The 22,040-nt window shown below is 43.1% G+C and overlaps 1 protein-coding gene across 2 annotated transcripts in view; it reads right to left on the reverse strand.

Moving 5' to 3' along the window:
- STK17B (serine/threonine kinase 17b) overlaps positions 1 to 22,040 on the reverse strand; it is a 58,607-nt gene that overhangs the window by 36,056 nt on the left and 511 nt on the right. The window lies entirely within an intron of this gene.

Raw genomic sequence — 22,040 nt, forward strand, 5'->3', positions numbered from 1 at the left:
TGCCATCAGTATCATTATTAATTATTATTGTTAAGAAGCACCATTAAAACAGTGCTTGGCACATAGTAACCGCTTAACAAATGCCATCGTTATAGTTATTAATTATTATTACTAAGAAGCACCATTAAAACAGTGCTTGGCACATAGTAAGCACTTAACAAATGCCATCGTTGTCATTATTAAGTATTATGATTAAGAAGCACCATTAAAACAGTGCTTGGCACATAGTAAGCGCTTAACAAATGCCACCATTGTCATTATTAAGTATTATGATTAAGAAGCACCATTAAAACAATGTTTGGCACATAGTAAGCGCTTAACAAATGCAATCATTATCATGATTAATTATTATGATTAAGAAGCACCATTAAAACAGTGCTTGGCACATAGTAAGCGCTTAACAAATGCCATCGTTGTCATTATTAAGTATTATGATTAAGAAGCACCATTAAAACAATGCTTGGCACATAGTAAGCGCTTAACAAATGCAATCATTATCATGATTAATTATTATGATTAAGAAGCACCATTAAAACAGTGCTTGGCACATAGTAAGAGCTTAACAAATGCCATCGTCATCATTATTAAGTATTATTATTGAGAAGCACCATTAAAGCTGTGCTTGGCACATAGTAAGCGCTTAACAAATGCCATCGTTGTCATTATTAAGTATTATAATTAAGAAGCACCATTAAAACAGTGCTTGGCACATAGTAAGCGCTTAACAAATGCCATCGTTATCATTATTAATTATTATGATTATGAAGCACCATTAAAACAGTGCTTGGCACACAGTAAGCGCTTAACAAATGCCATCGTTATCATTATTAATTATTATTATTAAGAAGCACCATTAAAACAGTGCTTGGCACATAGTAAGCGCTTAACAAATGCTATCATGGTCATTATTAAGTATTATTATTAAGAAGCACCATTAAAACAGTGCTTGGCACATAGCAAGCGCTTAATAAATGCCATCGCTATCATTATTAATTATTATTATTAAGAAGCACCATTAAAATAGTGCTTGGCACATAGTAAGCGCTTAACAAATGCCATCGTTATCATTATTAATTATTCTGATTAAGAACCACCATTAAAATAGTGCTTGGCACTTAGTAAGCGCTTAACAAATGCCATCGTTATCATTATTAATTATTATTCTTAAGAAGCACCATTAAAACAGTGCTTGGCACATAGTAAGCACTTACCAAATGCCATCGTTATCATTATTAATTATTATTATTAAGAAGCACCATTAAAAAACAACAACGACAGTGGAAAACAAAAGGATTCAGTGAAAGGGGAGACAGGGGTGGTGCAGAAGTGGGAGGAAAGAGTCCACTATCTAATAATAGTAATGATAGCATTTATTAAGCGCCAACTATGTGCCAAGCACTGTTCTAAGCGCTTGGGGAGGTTACAAGGTGATCAGGTTGTCCCTTGGCGGGCTCACTGTCTTCATCCCCATTTTACAGATGAGGAAACTGAGGCCCAGAGAAGTGAAGTGACTTGCCCAAAGTCACACAGCTGACAACTACAGTGCTCTGCACAGGGCAAGTGCTCAATAAATACAACTAAGTGACTAACTTTACCCCCCTCTAGACCAAAAGTTCATTGTGGGCAGGGAATGTGCCCATTTATTGTTGTATTGTACTCTCCCAAGTGCTTAGTACAGCGCCCTGCACACAGCAAGCATTCAAATAATAATAATAATAATAATGGCATTTGTTAAGCGCTTACTACATGCAAAGCACTGTTCTAAGCGCTGGGGATAATATAAGGTAATCAGGTTTTCCCTTGGGGGGGCTCACAGTCTTCATCCCCATTTTACAGATGAGGAAACTGAGGCCCAGAGAAGTGAAGTGACTTGCCCAAAGTCACACAGCTGACAACTACAGTGCTCTGCACAGGGCAAGTGCTCAATAAATACAACTGGGTGACTAACTTTACCCCCCTCTAGACCAAAAGTTCATTGTGGGCAGGGAATGTGCCCATTTATTGTTGTATTGTACTCTCCCAAGTGCTTAGTACAGCGCCCTGCACACAGCAAGCATTCAAATAATAATAATAATGGCATTTGTTAAGCGCTTACTACATGCAAAGCACTGTTCTAAGCGCTGGGGATAATATAAGGTAATCAGGTTTTCCCTTGGGGGGGCTCACAGTCTTCATCCCCATTTTACAGATGAGGAAACTGAGGCCCAGAGAAGTGAAGTGACTTGCCCAAAGTCACACAGCTGACAACTACAGTGCTCTGCACAGGGCAAGTGCTCAATAAATACAACTGGGTGACTAACTTTACCCCCCTCTAGACCAAAAGTTCATTGTGGGCAGGGAATGTGCCCATTTATTGTTGTATTGTACTCTCCCAAGTGCTTAGTACAGCGCCCTGCACACAGCAAGCATTCAAATAATAATAATAATAATAATGGCATTTGTTAAGTGCTTACTACATGCAAAGCACTGTTCTAAGCGCTGGGGATAATATAAGGTAATCAGGTTTTCCCTTGGGGGGGCTCACAGTCTTCCTCCCCATTTTACAGATGAGGAAACTGAGGCCCAGAGAAGTGAAGTGACTTGCCCAAAGTCACACAGCTGACAACTACAGTGCTCTGCACAGGGCAAGTGCTCAATAAATACAACTGGGTGACTAACTTTACCCCCCTCTAGACCCTAAGTTCATTGTGGGCAGGGAATGTGCCCATTTATTGTTGTACTCTCCCAAGTGCTTAGTACAGCGCCCTGCACACAGCAAGCATTCAAATAATAATAATAATAACAATAATAATGGCATTTGTTAAGCGCTTACTACATGCAAAGCACTGTTCTAAGCGCTGGGGAGAATATAAGGTAATCAGGTTTTCCCTTAGGGGGCTCACAGTCTTCCTCCCCATTTTACAGATGAGGAAACTGAGGCCCAGAGAAGTGAAGTGACTTGCCCAAAGCCACATAGCTGACAACTACAGTGCTCTGCACAGGGCAAGTGCTCAATAAATACAACTGGGTGACTAACTTAACCCCCCTGTAGACCATAAGTTCATTGTGGGCAGGGAATGTGCCCATTTGTTTTTGTATTGTACTCTCCCAAGTGCTTAGTACAGTGCCCTGCACACAGCAAGCGTTCAATAAATAATAATAATAATAACAATAATGGCATTTGTTAAGCGCTTACTATGTGCAAAGCACTGTTCTAAGCGCTGGGGAGGATATAAGGTAATCAGGTTGTCCCACGGGGGGCTCACAATCTTCATCCCCATTTTACAGATGAGGTCACTGAGGCCCAGAGAAGTGAAGCGACTTGCCCAAAGTCACACAGCTGACAAGTGGCAGAGTCAGAATTCGAACCCATGACCTCTGACTCCCAAGCCCGGGCTCTTTCCACTGAGCCACGCTGCTTCTCTAAATAATAAGTGATAATAATAATAATGGCATTTGTTAAGCGCTTACTATGTGCAGAGCACTGTTCTAAGCGCTGGGGGGGATACAAGGTGATCAAGTTGTCCCACGGGGGCTCACAGTCTTCATCCCCATTTTCCAGATGACATAGCTGAGGCACAGAGAAGTGAAGTGATTTGCCCAAGGTCACACAGCAGACATAATAATAATAATAATAGTGATGGTATTTGTTAAGCGCTTACTATGTGCAAAGCACTGTTCTAAGCGCTGGACTGTTCTGGACAAAACTGTGTGCCCAGGGAATGGGCGAATGATTTGGGGATCTGCCAAAGAGAAGCAGAGCGGCTCAGTGGAAAGAGCCTCGGGCTTTGGAGTCAGAGGTCATGGGTTCAAATCCCAGCCCCGCCACTTGTCAGCTGGGGGACTTTGGGCAAATCACTTCACTTCTCTGGGCCTCAGTTCCCTCATCTGTCAAATGGGGGTGAAGACTGTGAGCCCCCCGTGGGACAACCTGATCACCTTGTAACCTCCCCAGCGCCTAGAACAGTGCTTTGCACATAGTAAGCGCTTAATAAATGCCATTATTATTATTATCATTATTATTATTATTGTCAGCTGTGTGACTTTGGGCAAGTCACTTCACTTCCCTGGGCCTCAGTTCCCTCATCTGTCAAATGGGGATGAAGACTGTGAGCCCCCCATGGGCCAACCTCATCACCTTGTAACCTACCCAGTGCTTAGAACAGTGCTTTGCACATAGTAAGTGCTTAATAAATGCCCTTATTATTATTATTATTATTATCATTAGTATTATTATTGTCAGCTGTGTGACTTTGGGCAAGTCACTTCACTTCTCTGGGCCTCAGTTCCCTCATCTGTCAAATGGGGATGAAGACCGGGAGCCCCCCGTGGGCCAACCTGATCACCTTGTAACCTCCCCAGCGCTTAGAACAGTGCTTTGCACATAGTAAGCGCTTAATAAATGCCATTATTATTATTATTATTATTATTGTCAGCTGTGTGACTTTTGGCAAGTCACTTCACTTCTCTGCGCCTCAGTTCCCTCATCTGGAAAATGGGGATGAAGACTGTGAGCCCCCCGTGGGCCAGCCTGATCACCTTGTAACCTCCCCAGCGCTTAGAACAGTGCTTTGCACATAGTAAGCGCTTAATAAATGCCATCATTATTATTATTATTATTATCATTAGTATTATTATTGTCAGCTGTGTGACTTTGGGCAAGTCACTTCACTTCTCTGCCCCTCAGTTCCCTCATCTGGAAAATGGGGATGAAGACTGTGAGCCCCCTGTGGGCCAGCCTGATCACCTTGTAACCTCCCCAGCACTTAGAACAGTGCTTTGCACATAGTAAGCGCTTAATAAATGCCATCATTATTATTATTATTATTATTATTATTATTGTCAGCTGTGTGACTTTGGGCAAGTCACTTCACTTCTCTGCGCCTCAGTTCCCTCCTCTGGAAAATGGGGATGAAGACTGTGAGCCCCCCGTGGGCCAGCCTGATCACCTTGTAACCTCCCCAGCGCTTAGAACAGTGCTTGGCACATAGTAAGCGCTTAATAAATGCCATTAAAAAAAAAAACAAAAAAGGGGGAAGGAAACAGCTGTAACCACAAGGGCCCCGGAGCCTATTTCCTGCCAACTCAGGGCCGCTTCTCGCCCAGCTTGTTGCCCAAAATGCTACAAGTTCAGAACAGCGCTTCACACGTAGTAAGCGCTTAATATGATCATTATCATTATCATTATTATTAACAAATACGATCGTCATCATTATTATCATTATTATTCTCTAGGCCTCAGTTCCCTCATCTGTAAAATGGGGGTGAAGCCTGTGAGCCCCACGTGGGACAACCTGATCACCTTGTCTGATGACGGCGGCATTGGTTAAGCGCTTACTATGTGCCAAGCACTGTTCTAAGCGTTGGGGAGGTTACAAGGTGATGAGGTTGTCCCGCGTGGGGCTCCCAGTCTTCATCCCCATTTTCCAGATGAGGGAACTGAGGCCCAGAGAAGTGAAGTGACATGTCCAAAGACACACAGCTGACAAGCGGTGGAGCCGGGATTAGAACCCACGACCTCTGGCTCCTAAGCCCAGGCTCTTTATAATAATAATAAAAATGATGGCATTTATTAAGCGCTTACTATGTGCCAAGCATCATCAATCATATTTATTGAGCGCTTACTGTGTGCAGAGCACTGTTCTAAGCGCTGGGGGGGATACAAGGTGATCAGGTTGTCCCTCGTGGGGCTCCCAGTCTTCATCCCCATTTTACAGATGAGGGAACTGAGGCCCAGAGAAGTGAAGTGACTTGCCCAAAGTCACCCAACTGACAAGTGGCGGAGCCGGGATTAGAACCCACAACCTCTGGCTCCTAAGCCCAGGCTCTTCATAATAATAATAACGATGGCATTTATTAAGTGCTTACTATGTGCCAAGCACTGTTCTAAGCGCTGGGGAGGTTACAAGGTGATCAGGTTGTCCCCCGGGGGGCTCCCAGTCTTCATCCCCATTTTCCAGATGAGGGAACTGAGGCCCAGAGAAGTGAAGTGACTTGCCCAAAGTCACCCAGCTGACAAGCGGAGGAGCCGGGATTAGAACCCACGACCTCTGGCTCCTAAGCCCAGGTTCTTCATAATAATAATAATTATGGCATTTATTAAGCACTTACTATGTGCCAAGCACTGTTCTAAGCGCTGGGGGGGATACAAGGTAATCAGGTTGTCCCTCGTGGGGCTCCCAGTCATCATCCCCATTTTCCAGATGAGGGAACTGAGGCCCAGAGAAGTGAAGTGACTTGCCCAATGTCACCCAGCTGACAAGCGGCGGAGCCAGGATTAGAACCTACCACCTCTGGCTCCTAAGCCCAGGCTCTTTATAGTAGTAATAATAATAATAATAATAATAATAATAATAATAATAATAATAACAACATTTATTTAGCGCTTACTATGTGCCAAGCACTGTTCTAAGCACTGGGGAGGTCACAAGGTGATCAGGTTGTCCCCCGGGGGGCTCCCAGTCTTCATCCCCATTTTCCAGATGAGGGAACTGAGGCCCAGAGAAGTGAAGTGACTTGCCCAAAGTCACCCAGCTGACAAGTGGCAGTGGTGGGATTTGAACCCATGACCTCTGACTCCAAAGCCCGGGCTCTTTCCACTGAGCCACGCTGCTTCAGCGCTTAGAACAGTGCCAAGGCACATAGTAAGCACCTCCACAGATACCAACATTACTCTCATTATTATTGAAACGAAAATCTAAGCTGGGATTTTCAGTCAGTCGGTAAGTCAATGGTTTTTACTGAGCGCTTACTGTGTGCAGAGCACTGTACTAAGCGCTTGGGAGAGGACAATATGACAATAAACAGATACACTCCCTGCCCACAGCGAGCTTGCAGTCTAGAGCGTGGCTCAGTGGAAAGAGCCCGGGCTTGGGAGTCAGAGGTCATGGGTTCAAATCCCGGCTCCGCCACTTGTCAGCTGTGTGACTTTGGGCAAGTCACTTCACTTCTCTGTGCCTCAGTTCCCTCATCTGTAAAATGGGGATTAAGACTGTGAGCCCCACGTGGGACAACCTGTTCACCCTGTAACCTCCCCAGCGCTTTGCACATAGTAAGCGCTTAGTAAATGCCATCATTATTATCATTATTATTATCATTATCATTATTATTATTATTAGAGGGGGAGAGCACTCGCTTTGCTGAAATAAAAACAGCCTTTGACTGAGGATATAAATGTTGAGAACCCATTAAGACACTAAGAGGAAGGGAACCGTGCCCACCAATTCTATCACACTGTCTTTTTTATTTTTTTAATCAATCAATCAATCAATCAATCCTATTTATTGAGCGCTTACTGTGTGCAGAGCACTGTACTAAGCGCTTGGGAAGTCCAAGTTGGCAACATCTAGAGACGGCCCCTACCCAACAGTGGGCTCACAGTCTAGAAGGGGGAGACAGAAAACAAAATCAATCAATCAATCGTATTTATTGAGCGCTTACTGTGTGCAGAGCACTGTACTAAGCGCTTGGGAAGTCCAAGTTGGCAACATCTAGAGACGGTCCCTACCCAACAGTGGGCTTACAGTCTAGAAGGGGCAGACAGAGAACAAAACCAAACATATTTACAAAATAAAATAAATAGAATAGATATGTACAAGTAAAATAAATAAATAGAGTAATATGCTATGATATGGTATGGTGTTTGTTAAGCGCTTACTACGTACCAGACACTGTTCTAAGCGCCGGGGTAGATACAAGTTAATCAGTTCGGACCCAATCCCTGTCCCACGTGGGGCTCACAGTCTTCATCCCCATTTTCCAGATGAGGGAACTGAGGCCCAGAGAATAATAATAATAATGCTGGTATTTGTTGAGCGCTTACTATGTGCCGAGCACTGTTCTAAGCGCCAGGGTAAATGCAAGTTAATCAGTTCTGACCCAGTCCCTGTCCCCCGTGGGGCTCACAGTCTTCATCCCCATTTTACAGATGAGGGAACTGAGGCCAAGAGAATAAGAATAATAATGCTGGTATTTGTTGAGCGCTTAGTATGTGCCGAGTACTGTTCTAAGCACCGGGGTAGATACACGTTAATTAGTTCGGACTCAATCCCTGTCCCACGTGGGGCTCACTGTCTTCATCCCCATTTTCCAGATGAGGGAACTGAGGCCCAGAGAATAATAATAATAATGCTGGTATTTGTTGAGCGCTTACTATGTGCCGAGCACTGTTCTAAGCACTGGGGGGGGTTCCAGGGTCATCAGGTTGTCCCATGTGGGGCTCACAGTCTTCATCCCCATTTGACAGAGGAGGGAACTGAGGCCCAGAGAAGTGAAGTGAACCCAGGTCCTTCTGCCTCCCAGCCTCAGGCTTGGGAGTCAGAGGTCATGGGTTCAAATCCCACCTTCACCGCTTGTCGGCTGTGTGACTTTGGGCAAGTCAGAGAAGCAGAGAAGTCAGAGAAGAGAAGCAGCGTGGCTCAGTGGAAAGAGCCCGGGCTTTGGAGTCAGAGGTCATGGGTTCAAATCCCAGCTCCTCCAATTGTCAGCTGTGTGACTCTAGGCAAGTCACTTAACTTCTCTGGGCCTCAGTTACCTCATCTGGAAAATGGGGATGAAGACTGTGAGCCCCCTGTGGGACAACCTCATCACCTTTAAACCTCCACAGAGCTTAGAACAGTGCTTTGCACATTGTAAGTGCTTAATAAATGTCATTATTATTATTATTAAGTCACTTCACTTCTCTGAGCCTCAGTTCCCTCATCTGTAAAATGGGGATGAAGACTGTAAGCCCCATGCGGGACAATGGGATCACCTTGTATCCCCCACCTCCAGCGCTTAGAACAGTGCTCGGCACATAGTAAGCGCTTAACAAATGCCATCATCATTATTATTATAAACACCACCGATTGACTGATTCTTAAAATTCTCTCTCTCTCCTCCCTCCCTTCCCAAATGCAGTGAAGCAAAGTCTGGAAAACCTCAGTTCCCTCATCTGGAAAATGGGGATGAAGACTGCGAGCCCCCCGTGGGACAATCTGATCACCTTGGATCCCCCCCCAGCGCTTAGAACAGTGCTCGGCACATAGTAAGCGCTTAACAAATGCCATCATTATTATTATTATTATTATCTGCCATTCCGAAAGGATTTCTAGCACCTGTTTTGACCCACGATCCGGTCTCGCTGTCCAGTTCTTAGAGTCAATCAATCAATCTATCGTATTTATTGAGCGCTTACTGTGTGCAGAGCACTGTACGAAGCGCTTGGGAAGTCCAAGTTGGCAACACATAGAGACAGTCCCTACCCGAAAGTGGGCATTCATTCATTCAATCGTATTTATTGAGCGCTTACTGTTTGTACATATTTATTACTCTATTTATTTTACTTGTACATATTTATTCTATTTATTTTATTTGGTTTATATGTTTTGTTCTGTTGTCTGTCTCCCCCTTCTAGACTGTGAGCCCGCTGTTGGGTAGGGACCATCTCTGTATGTTGCCAACTTGGACTTCCCAAGCGCTTAGTCCAGTGCTCTGCACACAGTAAGCGCTCAATAAATATGATTGATTGATTGATTATATATGTTTGCACATATTTATTAGTCTATTTATTTATTTCTTTTACTTGTACATATTTATTCTATTTATTTTATTTTGTGAATATGTTTGGTTTTGCTCTCTGTCTCCCCCTTCTAGACTGTGAGCTCACTGTTGGGTAGGGACCGTCTCTAGATGTTGCCAAAGTGGACTTCCCAAGCGCTTAGTCCAGTGCTCCGCACACAGTAAGCGCTCAATAAATACGATTGATTGATTGATTGATTACATATGTTTGCACATATTTATTACTCTATTTATTTTATTTGTACATATTTATTCTATTTATTTTATTTGGTTTATATGTTTTGTTCTGTTGTCTGTCTCCCCCTTCTAGACTGAGCCCGCTGTTGGGTAGCGACCGTCTCTAGATGTTGCCAACTTGGACTTCCCAAGCGCTTAGTCCAGTGCTCTGCACACAGTAAGCGCTCAATAAATACCATTGATTTATTGATTGATTGATCACATATATTTGTACATATTTATTACTCCATTTATTTATTTTACTTGTACATATTTATTCTATTTATTTTATTTGGTTTATATGTTTTGTTCTGTTGTCTTGTCTCCCCCTTCTAGACTGTGAGCCTGCTGTTGGGTAGGGACCGTCTCTAGATGTTGCCAACTTGGACTTCCCAAGCGCTTAGTCCAGTGCTCTGCACACAGTAAGTGCTCAATAAATACGATTGAATGAATGAATGAATGGACTAAGCGCTTGGGAAGGACAAGTTGGTCGGTAATCTTCCACCCCATCTCCAGGCTCCCACACTGTACACAACGCTCTGCCTGCAATCATAATAATAATAATAATGATGGCATTTATTAAGCGCTTACTATGTGCCAAGCACTGTTCTAAGCACTGGGGAGGTTACAAGGTGATCAGGTTGTCCCAGTGGGGGCTCACAGTCTTCATCCCCATTTTCCAGATGAGAGAACTGAGGCCCAGAGAAGTGAAGTGGCTTGCCCAAAGTCACCCAGCTGACAATTGGCAGAGCCGGGATTTGAACCCACGACCTCTGACTCCAAAGCCCGGGCTCTTTCCACTGAGCCACGCTGCTTCTCAATCAAGAGCTAGTGTCTCACCGTTGAGGCCTTTGGCCCAAGGTCGAAGCCTTCTGGGGTTAAGAAAAATCGAATTAAAACCGGGGGAAAAATCAACCCCCCAAAGAGGAGCGCAAACAAACACTTCAGCCTTAAAAGACACTCGACCTTGAAAAAAATACGCTTTGATCATTTCACTTGACACATTTTAAAAAAAAAAATCCCCTGCCTGTGAAAATGTCACCGCTAACTTCCTGGAAATGATTTTTTAAAAATCCTCGCCAAATAAGGTATATAAAACTCTCCGACTTCTGATCCTCTCGGTGACATACATTTCAGTCGATCTCTCCCTTTTTTCCTCTAGACCGTGAGCTCTTTACGGGCCGCTTTTTCCCTGTTGTACTGTAATAATAATGATAATAATAATAATAATAACAATAATGGTATTTATTAAGTGCTTCCTATGTGCAAAGCACTGTTCTAAGCGCTGGGGAGGTTACCGGGTGATCAGGTTGTCCCACGGGGGGCTCAAAGTCTTCATCCCCATTTGACAGATGAGGGAACTGAGGCCCAGAGAAGTTAAGTGACTTCCCCAAGGTCACACAGCAGACATGTGGGGGAGCCGGGATTTGAACTCCTGGCTTCTGACTCCAAAGCCCAGGCTCTTTCCACTGAGCCACGCTGCTTCCCCAGTATGATAATAATAATAATAAGGGTATTTATTAAGCGCTTCCTATGTGTAAAGCACTGTTCTAAGCGCTGGGGAGGTTACCAGGGGATCAGGTTGTCCCACGGGAGGCTCCCAGTCTTCATCCCTATTTACAGATGAGGTAACTGAGGCCCAGAGAAGTGAAGTGACTTGCCCAAAGTCACACAGCTGACAACTGGTGGAGCCGGGATTTGAACTCCTGACTTCTGACTCCAAAGCCTGGGCTCTTTCCACTGAACCATGCTGCTTCCCGAGAATAATAATAATAAGGGCATTTATTAAGCACTTACCATGTGCAAAGCACTGTTCTAAGCGCTGGGGAGGTTACAGGGTGATCAGGTTGTCCCATGGGGGGGCTCACAGTCTTCATCCCCATTTGACAGATGAGGGAACTGAGGCCCAGAGAAGTTAAGTGACTTCCCCAAGGTCACACAGCAGACATGTGGGGGAGCCGGGATTTGAACTCCTGACTTCTGACTCCAAAGCCCAGGCTCTTTCCACTGAGCCACACTGCTTCCCCAGTATAATAATAATAATAAGGGTATTTATTAAGCGCTTCCTATGTGCAAAGCACTGTTCTAAGCGCTGGGGAGGTTACCAGGGGATCAGGTTGTCCCACGGGAGGCTCCCAGTCTTCATCCCCATTTACAGATGAGGGAACTGAGGCCCAGAGAAGTGAAGTGACTTGCCCAAAGTCACACAGCTGACAACTGGTGGAGCCGGGATTTGAACTCCTGACTTCTGACTCCAAAGCCTGGGCTCTTTCCACTGAACCATGCTGCTTCCCCAGAATAATAATGATAAGGGCATTTATTAAGCACTTACTATGTGCAAAGCACTGTTCTAAGCGCTGGGGAGGTTACAGGGTGATCAGGTTGTCCCATGGGGGGGCTCACAGTCTTCATCCCCATTTGACAGATGAGGGAACTGAGGCCCAGAGAAGTTAAGTGACTTGCCCAAGGTCACACAGCAGACATGTGGGGGAGCCGGGATTTGAACTCCTGACTTCTGACTCCAAAGCCCGGGCTCTTTCCACTGAACCATGCTGCTTCCCCAGTATAATAATAATAATAATAATAATAATAATAATGGCATTTATTAAGCACTTACTATATGCAAAGCACCGTTCTAAGCGCTGGGGAGGTTACCGGGTGATCAGGTTGTCCCACGGGGGGCTCACAGTCTTCATCCCCATTTGACAGATGAGGGAACTGAGGCACAGAGAAGTGACTTGCCCAAAGTCACACAGCTGACGAGCGGCAGAGACGGGATTTGAACCCATGACTTCTGACTTATTTCATTTGTACATTTCTACATATTTATTCTATTTATTTTCTTTTGTTAATATGTTTGGTTTTGTTCTCCGTCTCCCCCTTCTAGACTGTGAGCCCACTGTTGGGTAGGGACTGTCTCTCTATGCTGCCAACTTGGACTTCCCAAGCGCTTAGTACAATGCTCTGCACACAGTAAGCGCTCAATAAATACGACTGAATGAATGAATGAATGACTCCACACAGCCCATGCTCTTTTCCACTGAGCCACGCTGCTTTCCGAGCGTTCAGTACAGTGCTCTGCGCTCAGTAAATGCCAAATGAGAGAATGAACCGACGGAACCCACTTCAACTCCTGGCTCCGTCCCCCAAAGCCACAAAATCTTTTAGACGTTTAGACTGTGAGCCCACTGTTGGGTAGGGACTGTATATGTTGCCAACTTGGACTTCCCAAGCGCTTAGTACAGTGCTCTGCCCACAGTAAGCGCTCAATAAATACGACTGATGGAAAATCTGGTTTTGAGTGTGGGGCTCCACTGAACGCCGGACGCAGACCTGTTGGCGTGACAGGCGGGTCGGAGAGCTTACTGAGCGGCCTCCTGCTCTGCCCTTTATCCGTTATTTGTTATGTTGCCAACTTGTACTTCCCAAGCGCTTAGTACAGTGCTCTGCACATAGTAAGCGCTCAATAAATACGACTGATGATGATGATTTCTACCGCGGCCTTCGATTTCCCGGGGCGTTGGAGTGCAAAGTGCGGCGGGCGCCGACCAAAAATAAGCAGACGCGCCTTCCGAAACAACTTCTGAGAAATCAGAAGTGAAAGAGGAACCACCGAAGAGGCCCGCTGTACTTCAAAATAATGATAATAATCAATCCATCCATCAATCGTATTTATTGAGCGCTTACTGTGTGCCGAGCACTGGACTAAGCGCTTGGGAAGTCCAAGTTGGCAACAGATAGAGACGGTCCCTACTCAACAGTGGGCTCACAGTCTAGAAAGGGGAGACAGACAACAAAAAAAAACATGTGGACAGGTGTCAATCAATCAATCAATCAATCGTATTTATTGAGCGCTTACTGTGTGCAGAGCACTGTACTAAGCGCTTGGGAAGTCCAAGTTGGCAACATCTAGAGACGGTCCCTACCCGACAGCGGGCTCACAGTCTAGAAGGGGGAGACAGATGACAAAATAAAACATATTAACAAAATAAAATAAATGAGCCCGTCGTTGGGTAGGGATCGTCTCTATCTGTTGCCGAATTGGACTTTCCAAGCGTTTAGTCCAGTGCTCCGCACACAGTAAGCGCTCAATAAGTACGATTGAATGAATGAAGGAATGATTGAGCAGAGAGCTGGGCCGACTGCGACTGTTTAATAATTATTATTATTATAAGGGTATTTGTTAAGCGCTTACTATGTGCCAAGCACTGTTCTAAGCACTGGGTGGGATACAAGGTGATCAGGTTGTCCCACGTGGGGCTCACAGTCTTCATCCCCATTTTACAGATGAGGTCACTGAGGCATAGAGAGGTTAAGTGACATGCCCAAGGTCACACAGCGTGACTTTGAGAAGCGGCGTGGCTCAGTGGAATGAGCCCGGGCTTTGGAGCCGGAGGTCCTGGGTTCAAATCCTGGCTCCGCCACTTGTCAGCTGTGTGACCTTGGGCGAGTCACTTCACTTCTCTGGGCCTCAGTTCCCTCATCTGGAAAATGGGGATGAAGACTGTGAGCCCCATGTGGGACAATCTGATGACCTTGTATCTCCCCCAGCGCTTAGAACAGTGCTTTGCACATAGTAAGCGCTTAACAAATACCAAGATTATTATTATTATTAAGTCATTTAACTTCTCTGAGCCTCAGTTACCTCACCCGTAAAATGGGGATGAAGACCGTGAGCCCCACGGGGGGACAACTCGATCACCTTGTATCCCCCCAGCGCTTAGAACAGTGCCTTGCATATAGTAAGCGCTTAACAAATGCCACCATTATTATTATTACTATTAGAGCAGTGCTTTGTGCATAGTAAGTGCTTAATAAATGCCATTATTATTATTATTATTATTACAAAGCAGACAAGTGGCAATACCACATGGGGCTCCCAGTCTTCATCCCCATTTTCCAGAAGAGGTCACTGAGGCCCAGAGAAGTGAAGTGACTTGCCCAAAGTCACACAGCTGACAAGTGTGTCTTCTAGACTCTTCTAGACTGTGAGCCCGTTGTTGGGTAGGGACTGTCTCTAGATGTTGCTGACTTGTCCTTCCCAAGCGCTTAGTCCAGTGCTCTGCACACAGTAAGTGCTCAATAAATACGATTGAATGAATGAATGAATGAATGAATCAATTAATCAATCAATCAATGCTGTGTGACCTTGGGCAAGTCACGTCCCTTCTCTGGGCCTCAGTGGCCTCCACTGTGAAAGGGGGATGGAGACCGGACTGGGACAGAAAATCTTTTATCTACCCCTGCGTTTAGTACAGTGTCTGACACACAATATGCGCTCAACAAAGACCACAATTATTATGAATATTATTAATATACTATCAATCAGTCGATGGTATTTGAGCACACATACTGTGCAGAACGCTGCGGTGGATAGACCGTGAGCCCGCTGTCGGGTAGGGACCGTCCCTAGATGTTGCCAACTTGGACTTCCCAAGCGCTTAGTACAGTGCTCTGCACACAGTAAGCGCTCAATAAATATGATTGAATGAATGAATGAATGAATCAATGCTGTGTGACCTGGGGCAAGTCACATCCCTTCTCTGGGCCTCAGTGGCCTCCACTGTAAAAGGGGGATGGAGACCGGACTGGGACAGAAAATCTTTTACCTACCCCAGCGTTTAGTACAGTGTCTGACACAGAATATGCGCTCAACAAAGACCACAATTATTATGAATAGTATTAATGTACAATCAGTCGATGGTATTCTGCACACAGTAAGCGCTCAATAAATAGGATTGATTGATTGATACTGTGCAGAACGCTGTGGTGGATAGACAGTGAGCCCGCTGTCGGGTCGGGACTGTCTCTAGATGTTGCCAACTTGGACTTCCCAAGCGCTTAGTACAGTGCTCTGCACACAGTAAGCGCTCAATAAATACGATTGAATGAATGAATCATTATTATTATTACTGTTAATAAGCCCGCTGTCGGGTAGAGACCGTCTCTACATGCTGCCAACTTGGACTTCCCAAGCGCTTAGTACAGTGCTCTGCACACAGTAAGCGCTCAATAAATACGATTGAATGAATGAATGAATATACGCGAGGATGATGGCATTTATTAAGCGCTTACAACTACTAGTAGTAATGATGGCATTTATTAAGCACTTACTATGTCCTCCACATTACAATATTATTATAATTAATATTATACATGTTAATGTATAATATGCCAACTTGGACTTCCCAAGCGCTTAGTCCAGTGCTCTGCACACAGTAAGCGCTCAATAAATAGGATTGAATGAATGAATGAATGCTGTGTGACCTTGGGCAAGTCACGTCCCTTCTCTGGGCCTCAGTGGTCTCCACTGTCAAATGGGGATGGCGACCGGACTGGGACAGAAAATCTTTTATCTACCCCAGCGTTTAGTACAGTGTCTGCCCCACAATATGCGCTCAATAAATATGATTGAATAATGAATGGATGAATGAATGACTATATGCGAGGATGATGGCATTTATTAAGCGCTCAATATGCGCTCAATAAATATGATTGAATGATGAATGAATGAATGAATATACGCGAGGATGATGGCATTTATTAAGCGCTTATTACTACTAATAATAATGATGGCATTTATTAAGGGCTTACTACGTCCTCCTCATGACAGGAGGATGGGCAGTTGTGGGGAGGAAGAGAGTTTGGAAGGAACTGACTATGTGCAAAGCACTGTGCTAAGCGTTGGGGGAATTACCGGCGCTTAGAACAGTGCTCTGCACATAGTAAGCGCTTCACAAATACCATCATTATTATTATGGTAATAACAATATTACCATATTAATACCAAAGGCGCTTAGAACAGTGTTCTGCACATAGTAAGCGCTTCACAAATACCATCATTATTATTATGGTAATAACAATATTGCCATACTAACACCAATTAATACCAATTAATAATAGTAATATTATTATTACAAGGTGATCAGGTTGCCCCGTGCGGGGCTCCCGGTCTTCATCCCCATTTTGCAGATGAGGGAACTGAGGCCCAGAGAAGTGAAGTGACTGGCCCAAAGTCACACAGATGGCAGACGGTCGTGGGTTCCAATCCTACCTCTACCACGTGTCTGCTGTGTGACCTTGGGCCAGTCACTTCACTTCTCCGGGCCTCAGTTTCCCCATCTGTCAAATGGGGGTGGAGGCTGTGAGCCTCATGGGGGACAGGGATAGTGTCCAACCTGATTAGCTTGCCTCCACCCCAGCGCTTAGTACAGTGCCTGGCACATAGTAAGCGCTTAACAGATACCATCATTATTATCATTACAGGAGAATGGGCAGTCCATTCATTCATTCATTCATTCCATCGTATTTATTGAGCGCTTACTGTGTGCAGAGCACTGGACTAAGCGCTTGGGAAGTCCAAGGCGGCGACATCTAGAGAAGCAGTGTGGCTCAGTGGAAAGAGCCCGGGCTTTGGAGTCAGAGGTCATGGGTTCGAATCCCAGCTTCCCCACACATCTGCTGTGTGACCTTGGGCAAGTCACTTCACTTCTCTGAGCCTCAGTTCCCTCATCTGTCAAATGGGGATGAAGACTGTGATCCACCCCCAGTGGGACAACCTGATCACCTTATATCCCCCCCCCAGTGCTTAGAACAGTGCTTGGCACATAGAAAGCGCTTAACAAATGCCATCATTATTATTATTATTATTATTGTTATTATTCATTCATTCACTGGTCAGCTGTGTGACTTTGGTCAAGTCACTTGACTTCTCTGTGCCTCAATTACCTCATCTGTAAAATGGGGATGAAGACTGTGAGCCCCCCGTGGGACAACCTGATCACCTTGACCTCCTCCGAGCACTTAGAACAGTGCTTTGCACATAGTAAGTGCTTAATAAATGCCATCAGGGACCGTCTCTCTATGTTGCCAACTTGTACTTCCCAAGCGCTTAGTACAGCGCTCTGCACACAGTGAGCACTCAACAAATACGATTGAATGAATGAAGTCACTTCTCTGAGCCTCAGTTCCCTCATCTGTCAAATGGGGATGAAGACTGTGATCCACCCCCAGTGGGACAACCTGATCACCTTATATCCCCCCCCCAGTGCTTAGAACAGTGCTTGGCACATAGAAAGCGCTTAACAAATGTCATCATTATTATTATTATTATTATTATTGTTATTATTCATTCATTCACTGGTCAGCTGTGTGACTTTGGTCAAGTCACTTGACTTCTCTGTGCCTCAATTACCTCATCTGTAAAATGGGGATGAAGACTGTGAGCCCCCCGTGGGACAACCTGATCACCTTGACCTCCTCCGAGCACTTAGAACAGTGCTTTGCACATAGTAAGTGCTTAATAAATGCCATCAGGGACCGTCTCTCTATGTTGCCAACTTGTACTTCCCAAGCGCTTAGTACAGCGCTCTGCACACAGTGAGCACTCAACGAATACGATTGAATGAATGAAGTCACTTCTCTGTGCCTCAGTTACCTCATCTGTGAAATGGGGATTAAGACTGTGAGCCTCCTGTGGGACAACCTGATCACCTTGTAACCTCCCCAGCGCTTGGAACGGTGCTTTGGACATAGTAAGCGCTTAATAAATGTCATTATTATTATTATTGAAAGTCAGGTAGAGAATGAAGTAAAAGTCAGATGGCCTGGACGTTGCCATACTGACTCTGAGTCTTTTCAAGAGTGAGGAAAGGTCGGTTAGGGGTTTTCCCTCCACCTCACGCCTAACTAACCCTGAGGGGCTCATTGCCTGCCCTCAACTCCAATCATTCGGTGTTTATTAAGCGCTTACTGTGTGCCTGGCACTGTACTAAGCGCTTGGGAGAGACCAGCCCAAGCAAATGAGTCTCTAGATGTTGCCAACTTGGACTTCCCAAGCGCTTGGTGCAGTGCTCTGCACACAGTAAGCGCTCAATAAATACGATTGAATGAATGAATGTACTTCCCAAGTGCTTAGTACAGTGTTCTGCACACAGTAAGAGGCCTTCCCAGACTGAGCCCCTTCCTTCCTCTCCCCCTCGTCCCCCTCTCCATCCCCCCTTCTTACCTCCTTCCCTTCCCCACAGCACCTGGATATATGGATATATGTTTGTACAGATTTATTACTCTATTTATTTATTTATTTGTTTGTTTTACTTGTACATATCTATTCTATTTATTTTATTTTGTGAGTCTGTTTGGTTTTGTTCTCTGTCTCCCCCTTTTAGACTGTGAGCCCACTGTTGGGTAGGGACTGTCTCTATATGTTGCCAATTTGTACTTCCCAAGCGCTTAGTACAGTGCTCTGCACATAGTAAGCGCTCAATAAATACGATTGATGATGATGATGATGATGATTATTATAATTATTATTGTAACCTCCCCAGCAATTAGAACAGTACTTGGCACACATTAAACGCTTAGTAAATGCCATTATTATTATTATTATTATTATTATTATTATTAAGGGACTTGTACTTCCCAAGCACTTAGTCCAGTGCTCTGCACACAGTAAGTGCTTAATAAATGCCATTATGATGATGATTATTATGATTATTATTATTTTTAAGGGACTTGCACTTCCCAAGCGCCTAGTCCAGTACTCTGCACACAATAAGCAACTCCATCCCCATTTTACAGTGCAGGCCACTGAGGCCCAGAGAAGGGACGTGATTTGCCCAAGTTCACACAGCATTCATTCATTCCATTGTATTTACTGAGCGCTTACTGTGTGCAGAGCACTGGACTAAGCGCTTGGGAAGTACAAGTTGGCAATAATAATAATAAATGTCGTTATTATTATGATAATGGTTATTATTGTAATCAAGGGACTTGTCCTTCCCAAGCGCTCAGTCCAGTGCTCTGCAGACAGTAAGCGCTCAATAAATGCTATTATTATTATTATTATTATTATTATTATTATTATCATTATTATTAAGGGACTTGTCCTTCCAAAGCACTTAGTCCAGTGCTCTGCACACAGTAAGCGCTCAATTAATGCCATTATGATGATGACTATCATTATGATTATTATTAAGGATGATTATTATGATTATTATTGTTATTATTAAGGGACTTGTCTTTCCTAAGCGCTCAGTCCAGTGCTCTGCACACAGTAAGCGTTTAATAAGTGCCATTATTATTATCGTTATTATCATTATGATTATTATTATTAATGATTATTATTATCATTATCATTAAGGGACTTGTCCTTCCCAAGCGCTCAGTCCAGGGCTCTGCACACAGTAAGCGCTTAATAAGTGGCATTATGATTATTATGATTATTATCATTGATTATTATTATTATTATTAAGGATGACTATTATTATGATTATTATTTTGATTGAGGGACTTGTCCTTCCCAAGCGCTCAATCCAGTGCTCTGCACACAGTAAGCGCTTAATAAATGCCGTTATGATTATTATCATTAGTATCATCATCATTATTATTATTTCTATTCTTATTATGATTATTATTATTCAGGATGATTATTATGATGATTATTATGATCATTAAGGGACTTGTCCTTCCCAAGCGCTCAGTCCAGTGCTCAGCACACAGTAAGCGCTTAATTAATGCCATTATTATTATTATCATTAGTATCATTATCATTATTATAATTACTATTATGATGATGATTATTATTATTAAGGATGATTATGATGATGATGATTATTATTATTATTAAGGGACTAGTCCTTCCCAAGCGCTCAGTCCAGTGCTCAGCACACCGTAAGTGCTTAATAAATGCCATTATGACTATTATCATTAGTATCATTATTATAATTACTATTGTCATTATGATTGTTATTATTAAGGATGATTATCATTATGATTATTATGATTATTAAGGGTCTTGTCCTTCCCAAGCGCTCCGTCCAGTGCTCAGCACACAGTAAGCGCTTAATAAATGCCATTATGATTATTATCATTATCATTATTATAATTCCTATTATTATGATGATGATTTTTATTAAGGATGATTATTATTATTATTATTATTAAGGGACTTGTCCTTCCCAAGCGCTCAGTCCAGTGCTCAGCACACAGTAAGTGCTTAATAATTGCCATTATGATTATTATCATTAGTATCATCATTATTATAATTTCTATTATCATTACGATTATCATTATTAAGGATGATTATGATGATGATGATGATGATGATCATTAAGTGACTTGTCCTTCCCAAGGGCTCAACACACAGTAAGCGCTTAATAAATACCATTATGACTATTATCATTAGTATCGTTATTATAATTATTATTGTCATTATGATTGTTATTATTAAGGATGATTATCATTATGATTATTATGATTATTAAGGGTCTTGTCCTTCCCAAGCGCTCCGTCCAGTGCTCAGCACACAGTAAGCGCCTAATAAATGCCATTATGATTATTATCATTAGTATCATCATTATTATAATTTCTATTATCATTATGATTGTCATTATTAAGGATGATTATGATGATGATGATGATGATTATTAAGTGACTTGTCCTTCCCAAGGGCTCAACACACAGTAAGCGCTTAATAAATACCATTATGATGATTATCATTAGTATCATTATTATAATTATTATTGTCATTATGATTGTTATTATTAAGGATGATTATCATTATGACTATTAAGGGTCTTGTCCTTCCGAAGCGCTCAGTACAGTGTCCTGCACACAGTAAACGCTCAATGATTCCGAATGAATGATGATGATGATTATTAAGGGACTTGTCCTTCCCAAGCGTTCAGTCCAGTGCTCAGCACACAGTAAGCGCTTAATAAATGCCATTATGATTATTATCATTAGTATCATCATTATTATAATTTCTATTATCATTACGATTATTATTATTAAGGATGATTATGATGATGATTATGATGATCATTAAGTGACTTGTCCTTCCCAAGGGCTCAACACACAGTAAGCGCTTAATAAATACCATTATGATTATTATCATTAGTATCGTTATTATAATTATTATTGTCATTATTATTGTTATTATTAAGGATGATTATCATTATGATTATTATGATTATTAAGGGTCTTGTCCTTCCCAAGCGCTCAGTCCAGTGCTCAGCACACAGTAAGCGCTTAATAAATGCCATTATGATTATTATCATTAGTATCATCATTATTATAATTTCTATTATTATGATGATTATTATTATTAAGGATGATTATGATGATGATGATGATGATGATGATGATGATGATCATTAAGTGACTTGTCCTTCCCAAGGGCTCAACACACAGTAAGCGCTTAATAAATACCATTATGATTATTATCATTAGTATCGTTATTATAATTATTATTGTCATTATGATTGTTATTATTAAGGATGATTATC

The sequence above is a fragment of the Tachyglossus aculeatus genome, chromosome 7 (genome assembly GCF_015852505.1).
Source record: "Tachyglossus aculeatus isolate mTacAcu1 chromosome 7, mTacAcu1.pri, whole genome shotgun sequence".
Taxonomy (NCBI): Eukaryota; Metazoa; Chordata; class Mammalia; order Monotremata; family Tachyglossidae; genus Tachyglossus; species Tachyglossus aculeatus.